Here is a 9,678-nt window from a genome sequence, read left to right on the forward strand (position 1 = left end):
TAACTGATTTCTGCCCCCAATTATTTTGGTTTGGACCCGCTGAAAGTAGCTAATTGTATTTGCAAAGATACCCTGGCCCGAAGCACATATCGGCACCTCTCTAATGGAACCATCAAATCCATATTCCCTAAATGTTCAACATGGCTATTATAACGTAAAAATAATCCCCAACGTTATCACTGACTGCTCAGATTCAGGTCACTGTGTTCGGAATAACGTCAGATCTCCCGAGAAATAACAGGTCACAATGAATACGATCTCCCCAGTATCCCGTGGAATATGCAGCGATGTGTGAAATTATAGTAGAACATCCTCCATACAGACAACTGCTGACTTAATCAGCTATTTTCTTAGCTTTAGCCTTTCTCATAAAATATTGCTACTGATATTTAAGAACTAATTATAAACAATCGATAAATGTTCCCAATTTGTTCAGATTTTACAGTTCTAGTATATTGTGTAACGGTAACAGTAGCATACAGCCGAAGGGAAGTGTAAGAATATTTGCCTCAGGAGATTCACTACAAGGAATGTGCACATTCCACAACTTATGCTAAGAGGAACCAATACTGGCTCAGCGATTGATGGTAAATTCTCCATTTGAAATGCGGACAATATTTTATTCTAATTCTTTGTTGACCGTGGTAGCTGCCGAAGTGCAGAACCGCCATCAAATTTCACTTCACAAACGAAAGCTATTTTGTGAACCAACAGCCACATGATGTCAAACGTCACTGTGGAGCATTTCAGATTAAAGAATCAGCAAACCCTTCTTTCAGTGGCAAACACACCGTCAGTGCAGTCAGTGATCCGTTGAATCTTTTGCTCGGAATGTTGACGAGTGTGATGGTGCCTTTCCTGTTCCTGTCTCTCCCGAGGTTCATTTACACAGGTACCTGATTATTGTCTATCCCAGCCGTCGGAATAAAAAAATCTGAAGTAGATACCACAAAAAATGAATGAAATATAGTTAGTCCGTCTGTATTCTGCTTTCTCTTGTCCATTTCCATGTAGTAATGTGTTCTAAAGAGTTTGGTTCCGCATAGAATAAAATTAACCAAACTTTGAATATATTTTCTAACAGCTGCTGCGTATACTTCGATCAGCGTGTCTCAAACTCCCGAACAAGTAATTAAATTAAGGAGGACAGACATCATCTTGCACTGCGTAATGCCCCTTTCTCATGACAATTCAGGGGTAGAAGTGCGCTGGTGGAAACAGGGTGAGAATGAATATCTGCAAACAGGAGCCGATAACAGAGAACGATTTGTTCTGAAAAAAAGGAGGCGGTTTCTTTCAGTTATTGAACGTGACCATCCGGGACTCTGGAATCTATCGCTGCGCAGTGATCCGTCAGGGAAGACTTATTGGAAATGGAACAGGATCACATCTAACTGTAAGCGGTAAGTGACCGGAGTGAGCGGGAACGTCCAAATGTACCAAATGTAGCAAAGATGATGTTTTGTCATTGTTTAATTGCACCGTCTTTGATATTATAAAACAATTATATTAAGACATTTACACTGAAACTCTGCACACAACCGCTAATTAAACGGCACCATATGACATTTCATTTGCTGAGTTGTGTAATATGCTATCAATATTAACCAGAGTAATTAACATGCTACTGAGTCAATGTACTGCGGATGTTGGAAATCTGAAATATAAACAGAAAATGTTGGAAATACTCAGCAGTTCAGGCAGCAGGTGTGGAGAAACGGACAGAGTCATTGGCCCAGAAATTCGGGTCGGAGGCTTCCCGCGGATGCAAGCCCCCGACCTGCACTTAGGCCGTTGAGCTATGGGCCTGCGTGGGATTCCGATCCTGGGCCTCCTCCAACTGCCGGTGCGCAGTGCTTGCGTATCCCAGGGGCGCAGTTAGTTCGATGCGTCCCCTGGGATCACCTGGGCCATGGAGAGCCAATGGTAGCAGGGAATACTTCATTCATAAGTTTGACAGGAGGAGCTGTCAAACCTATAAATACTATAAGCCCCAAAACATCACTAAAATTTCAAATAATTTTTTTTTTAAATCACATTTTGAAAATAACTATAAATTACATGAAATAACTATTTTAAACAATAATTTAAATTTTGGAAACAATTACATTTTCTAACGAGGCTAAAAATAAACTTACCTTTCTTTAAAGTATTTAAAAATAATAAACCTGTGGAATAAATGTTTTAATTTTAATTAATTCACCACTTACCTTGTTAAAAGCAGGCCTTGCACCTGCTTTTTACATGTCTAATTTCTGGAGACTTACCTTACCGGAGAAACCTGGAAAAAAACATAAGTTCAATGTGTACGCGCTGCCTCTCCCGCGCACGCCTTCCACATCTTAACCCCTTCTTTCAGGGGAATGGAAGTGCCTGTTTCCCGCGCATGCGCAGTGCATGCAGGAAACCGGCACTTCCATTCGGCCCACGGGTGAAGAGAAGCAGCCTGTGCTGAACCGGGCTGTTTACATCTGTTTGGTATCTCATGTCTCCCTCGGGACTCCCGCCATTGCCATCCACACAGTTGCTAATTCCGAAGCAGGTACGAGGCCAACAGGCCAAGAAGTTATATTCTGAAAGGCTATTTCATAGAGTTTCTTTACATTGATAGTCATAAAGATAGTTAGAAAAATGCTCCCAGGAAATATCAAAGCAAAGGGAAAATCAATGTTTCAATAATATTATCGCCCTCCACCCAGAAACTGCGTTTTAAAACTCGGCAGCTTCCAAATTGTAAAAAAAAAAGAGCAGGTGGTGTAGCTCTTCCATCCAATTATTTTACATCTCTTGCTTATTTATTTCCCATTATCTAGTTTCCTTACTTGAGTTGCAGGACTAGAAGCGGCAGTTCTTTTGTCTGGCCTCGCGTGTCTCCCTGTGCGGCTCCAGATTGCGGCCACTGTTGGGCGATTCACTCTGAATTGATCAGAAATTAGCATTGTGGACTGGCTGTAACACAACCGCTCCGTGATACAGAGGTTTGGAGCAGGGACCCGATCATACATTTCATTCAGACTGTGACCCAGATCTGTTTGCACTACAATTGGTTGCAAGACGTCGGTTTATTAATACCTATTTTTCTTTAATTAATACATAACCGTGTGCGGGTTTCCTTTCCTATTCAGTGACAGTTTTGCGTCAGTAAATATACTGCAGAGAATTGAATTTGCATTTAAACCCAATTGATACAATCCGCAATTCCCTTCGGCAATTGCGAGTCACGTGTCACTGAATTGCCGCGATTTCATCAAACAATAGTTTAAGTGCAAAAGAAAAGTCAAGTACAAGAACAAGCCTTTCTGTCCATCCAAAATTATTCATCTGGAATTCTAACTCTTCCAAACTCTCAGAGCACCCTAAACGAATACCGTCCCACGCTGATTATTCCGGCCGTGTATCACCCGTTTGTGAGAAGTTCTTTTTGATATCAAATCTAAAAAGATAAAGTAAGGTTATTTTCAAAATGAACATCTTCTCGTGCTATACTGCGTAGTTGCTGTAAATATGATCAGCAGTTTAGCCAACAAATTATCCCGATGTCTATTTTCAGGTAACGATAGCCACAAATTAGAAATCAGTATCTATCGGTTTACTCTTCCAGAATCTGATGGTAAATATCGTTATATCTGGGGATTTGGATGTGCGCTGGGTGGATTGGCGTTTCTGGTGCTCATGATCATCATTGGGGCGAAATGCAGTTTGAAGAATAAAGGTAAGTATTGCGTTAATCGTTTGATTTAATACAAATCCTTAGAGGAATAGAGAGAGCGTCGTGGGCGGCACTGCAGAACAGCGCGATAATTAGTTAAAGGTTCAGGTTTTGATATCTGATGCCACAGGGACAGAAATCGCTTGTTGCAAACTGCACTGAATTCAGCATCTTATAAAGTAATAATTATCACAGAATGAGACTATAAAGGATCTGATCATTTGGATATTAACAACGGAAATTTCCAATTTGTGGCAGAAGATAAGTGCAATTTAATCGATTTTTTCATTTCTTTGGGAGCCTGTGGCTAGTTTGGGTAAAGTGATGTCAGTGTCCAGTTGCGAGTCGATGTACACGACTGTAGATGGCTATATTGATTCGGACTTCCAACACAGCTCGGAAAATGTAATATTGTGGCGGAGCCACTAAAGGACTCAAATCGTTTGTATATAATTCCCTTTAACAACATGTTAGCTACAGCCTGAGTCTGTATCTTTACTTATACTGTTTACTTGCACAGAGCGTAATTAATTTAACAGCATGGGTAAACACGATGACGTCACGCCATTCATCACATGATCCCCCACTGGCGGGAAGAATGTCATGACTTCATGACGCCAACCACGGGACCGCCCGAGCAGTCCTCGTGGAGCCTCTGAACTGAGCAGACCTACAATCGATGTTCACAGAATCACAGAATCACAGAAACCCCACAGTGCAGATAGAGGCCATTTCGGCCCATCGAGCCTGCACCGACACATATCCCACCCGATCCCTGTAACCCCTACACCAACACATATCCCACCCTATCCCCGTAACCCCACGTATTTAATCCCCCTAACACTAAGGGTCAATTTATCATAGCCAATCAACCTAACCCGCACATCTTTGGACTGTGGGAGGAAACCGAAGCACCCGGAGGAAACCCACGCAAACACGGGGAGAATGTGCAAACTCCACACAGACAGTCGCCCGAGGCCGGATTCGAACCCGGGTCCCTGGCGCTGTGAGGCAACAGTGCTAACCACTTGTTTAAACCTGTTAGTTTCCATTAAACTTCGTTTTGTTTGATCGCCTGAGTGGACCTCAGTCTTTGAATAGGAACTAGACATTCCTACAATATCACAAAATAACTGCAGATGAGGAAGATCATTTGGTCTATCCTGACAGATGGACTGTTTCCCCAGTGTAGAATCCAGCTGTTTGCTACGGGATCTCAGGTCGTTTGCCTTATTTTCTGTATGTGGAACTTTGTTCCTCACGTTGATCTCTCTGTAAAGAAGAATTTCCTGACACCATGCCTAAAATTCTCATGTGTTAATTTTTTACCAGTGTTCCCGAGTTCAGGCCTCGCAGTTAAATATCTGATACTATACGGGTACGGTAGTGTAGTGCTTATGTTACTGAACTGGTAATCCAAGGGTCTGCATTTGTAATCCAGAGAAGGTGGGTAAACACATCCAAGGCATTTTGAGTATTTGGATTCAGTTAAAAAATTTGGAAATAAAATGCTGGTATCAGTAAAAGACAAGTGACTATGAGATTGTCAGGTTGTCATAACATGCTAAGTAATTCACTAATGTCCTTTAGAAACTAAAACTTGCCGTTTTTACCCGGTCTGGCCTATAGGTCACATCAGTTCCACACCAATATGGTTAACACTTAAATAACAACAGAAAATGCTGGAAATGCTCAGCAGGCCAGGCAGCATCCGTGGAGAGAGAAACAGAGTTAACGTTTCAGGTCTGGGACCCTTCATCAAAACTGGAAAAAGCTGGAGATGTAACAGATATTAAGCAGGTGCAGAGACAGGGGCGGGGGGGGTGTTAGGAGGGGAGGAAGGAGTAGAAAGCACATCCTGTACTTTTGTAAGAGGCAGGAAAGATAAAATGTTGCAAATGGGAATTGCAAAAATCATACTACATGAAAAATGGGGGCAGGGAAAATTAACTGAAATTGTTGAACTCAATGTTGAGTCCGGCAGGCTGCAAAGTACCCAATCGAAAGATGAGGTGCTGTTCCTCGAGCTTATGTTGAGCTTCATTGGAACAATGCAATAGCCCGAGGACAGAGAGATCAGAGTGGGAGTTAACACTTAACTGCCTTCTGAAGTGGTCTAGCAAACCGTTCCGTTGTCTGTAATCAAGGGCAACTAAAGATGAGCAATAAATGCTGCCCTTGTCAGCGACACCCACGTCCTGAGAATCAATTAAATAAAATTATTTATTAACATTTTCTATACGCTTAGCTATCTTATATGTTTCCATTAGATCATAGCTGAGACGCCTCCTTTACAGTCTAAAAGATCATGTTTATTCAGAGTTTCCTCATAGCTCAGTCCCCTGACCCTGGGAAACCACCCTGGTGGCTCTTCTCTGCACTGGCACTAGCGCTTGACCATCAGTGACCAAAATTGGTCACACTATTCAATGGTCCGTGTGACAAGAGCACTAAATAGTTTGATCATTCCCCCCTCTGGCTTTCATTCTACTGTTTTGCCTATGTTGTTACTCAGCCTATTGGCTTTGTCCATTGTTGCTATGCATTGGCTGGACATGTTTAGCGTGCAGTCTACTAAACCCCTAGGTCTCTTTCAGTTCCATCTTTAACTATTTTAATACAATCCATGAAGTACATGTGTAGGTTATTTTTTCTTCCTAGCTGTAGCGCTCTACTCCTCTCTGCATTGAATTTCATCTGCCATTGTTCTGTCATGCTACATATCTAAAGTCATGTTAAGCTTTACATTGGCTGCAAAATACTTTTGAAAGTGCAACCATGGAAACTGAATAAACATTTTAATCTTTGAATGTAATTAAATTTCATTCATTTCTAGGTAAACAGGGAAGTGTAACAATACTTGACCCTCATGAAGAGCTGGTAGGTTCATATCATTTATCCAAGAATAAGGTTCCAATATCAATAAATATTCTTATGATGGGGATATTTTATCAAAACCTATTTCGCAAAAATATTTGACCCTCTTTGATGGGTCATTCAAGCCTTGTGTTCACACTTGTTGCGATGTAGGTGTAAGTGACTAAAGAAAGAGAAAAATGAAATCGGTAGCTTCATTCAACATACAACTAGGTATTGACTATGTGTACATCCATCTAACCTTTGCTTTTCGAATCTGATATGATGCTGAAACTACCTCTTGTTTAAACATAACTCTCACTGTACTGTAGTGAAAATCGACAGGTTGAAATGTAAGTTACAATGGGCACTCTAATTACCGGCCTTAATATTCGCACATCTTTAAATATATTAGCTGTGGTTTCTGCATTTTATTTGTAGCCCAATTCATTCTGTTTATTGCTTGATCAGCAGTCTGTAAATTAGGGAAGGCAATGAACTAGCCACATGACAAAACATTTTCTTTCTGGCCCATGCAGGGAGCCAAGGAAGAGATCGTGGCTTATGCTGCTCTGGACCTGAGCAAAGCCAAGAAAACGCCAAGATGTAAACGTCAAGAGGAGACCTCAGCTTATGCGCAGGTGGGGCTGAGAAGCAGGTAAGGGAAACATAGATCACCCGTGGAGCACCAAAATTATTGTAATAGCGGAGTATTTGCGGTTGTTCTGACTTTGACCGTGTGTTGTATCTAAAGCTTCTTGGCCTAGAAATTGAGTTTTGGCTTAGCCAGGGCTTTAGCGCCGGAAGTTAGTGCCGGCGCTAAGTCCCCCTGCGCGCGCCAAAAATTCAGCAGGGCCGCACCCAAACGGCTGCCGGCGCTACTGAAGGGTCTTTGCGCCGCAAAATCGGCGCTAAGGGCACTCAATTTCTAGGCCCTTATGTGTTATTCTGCCGGCTGCCTTGAGCAGCAAACCACAAACTGGTAAAACGACCAATCAACAATATTTCCAAGCATTGGCTTTTCAGATAAAACAAGGGACAACCCGGGACAAGGTGACGTACGCGACTCCATAATTGTCTGGCCCCGAGAAAGCGGGAAAATCTAAAAATAATAAAATAAGCGCAGAATATGCCGAGATACAGACGAAAACCCCAAGAGGAGTAACAAAGGCTGTCTACACAGATGCAAGAACGAAATAGAGATAAAATCTTGGACACACTAATCAGTTTATTGTTGTGTATTGATTCATCCCGCTGCCAAATCAACTCATTGATTTAAATGGAAAATAAAATCTGGCGGTTTCTATAAAGGGCCGAAAATCCGATGGGGTAGTTTACCGCTCAAGCAGTGAAAGTGTTAATTATCTCCATGTGCGGGTATATCCGTGTTCTCCAATCCCCAAGACGTAATACATTCAAGTATCATAGTATATAATACATCTATGTTTATTGTTTCGTTATTTGGAGATTATTAGTCAGAAATATAGATCCTTGTTATAAAAATAATTTTCAAGTTAAATCTGTATTATTTAATATATGACGATGCTATACTATTTCAATTAGAATGATAGGCTACTGACAAGCTGTAACTATTTATCACCATGTATATAAATGGATGTCTTACATCTCCCGGTTAAAATTCAACGATAACACATATGATAATTATTTCTGGGAACATAAGGGCAAAAATGGGTGCTGCCTTCAGGGGTTGTTTCACTGTATTCAGCTTCTAGTCCATGCGATGCTCTTGGAGTGGAGGACAGGAAGTTTCAATCCATGGCTTCATCCATAAACTCTCTGAACTCAACTTACGATTGACGGTGCAAGAGAGACACTTGCCTGAACTCTGTGATGGCTACCAAATTCTTTCGTTCTGGAAAAGATTGAATGAACCATGATCTAGGTATTTAAAATGTTGTGAGGCCTCGTCAAGGGAGATATAGGCAGGCTGTTTGATTTAGACCCTTAACATGCAATAGAGGTTCGGCTTTAACAAGCCTAAATGAAGAAGGGAATTGAACTACTAACACTCACTCGTTTTAGAGTGGTTCCCGCATCAGCAAATAGATAACTCGTGGTTTAAAATGTTAAATTGAGATCTATTTGGGAAGTAGATCAACTAAATTACAGGATTAGAACACTGTGCAACTGATACTAGAAGAACGGTAGCCCAGCAGCTCCAGTGACTAAGTGTTTGACTCCGAATCTAAAGACCATACAAGAAGAAGTGAATTAGTTGCCTCTTGCTTCGTGCAACTATCATGGTTGGTTGACTGTGTGCATTATCAAGCAGGAGCATAGACACAGTACCAAATATTTTAGAATCCTAGAATGTTAGAGAATAGAAACCGGTTATTAGGCTCATGTTTTTCTCCACTTGAACCATATAGTTAATTCTATACTGCTCTTCGCTCTTCACAATCTTAAATTTTACACTTCATGCAACTCCTTCCCACTGAAAAAGATGATCTGCTTCAACAACGGAATGCGGCAGACAGCTCCAAATCCGCACACTGTACTATGGTCTACGTAAAGAGAATTTTGCATCTCCCTTTTGCGATTATGTGAACTTGGCGCCCACTTTTTACCGTCCACTAGCCAGTGGTAACAATTCAACAATCCTGCACAAATTTGAAAACCACTACATACGCACCCCTTAATCTTTTCACTTGCGTTGATGAAAGCATTAGCTTCTCAAGTCTCTCCATATCTTTAACTCAACATTCCTCGTAACATAGTAGTTAATCTATGCTGCACGCCTTCCATGTATTTTCTGTCCTTCTAGTAGTGGGATGATCATACCAAAACACATCAATTACAGTCTAACTAAAGTCACGTAGAACATTACGTCTAGGTTTTTATATTGTTTGCCCCAAGGCAGAAACTGAAAGGATTCTGTCAGGTCACTTATTGTATCACCATTAACGACTTGCGTATTTGCACGCCAAGTTTACTGCTCCTCTGCATCATTTCAAATCCAACTATTCAAGGAGTGTTATGTTTCTCCGCTTTTTCCTCCAAAATGTATTACTATAACTTTATCTGGCTTCTACATCTGTTGTTGAATTGCCCGTCCAGCGATGACTCTAAGTGTTCCCCTGCAGGATTTCACA

The 9,678-nt window shown here is 41.3% G+C and overlaps 1 pseudogene; it reads left to right on the forward strand.

The window, feature by feature from the left end:
* Window positions 1-831: 831 nt before the first annotated feature.
* LOC147116258 (uncharacterized) lies at window positions 832-7,765 on the forward strand (annotated as a pseudogene).
* The last annotated feature ends 1,913 nt before the right edge of the window (window positions 7,766-9,678 follow it).

This window comes from Somniosus microcephalus, chromosome 6, assembly GCF_052327205.1.
Source record: "Somniosus microcephalus isolate GS21.2 chromosome 6, FLI_Smic_1.0, whole genome shotgun sequence".
Lineage (NCBI taxonomy): Eukaryota > Metazoa > Chordata > Chondrichthyes > Squaliformes > Somniosidae > Somniosus > Somniosus microcephalus.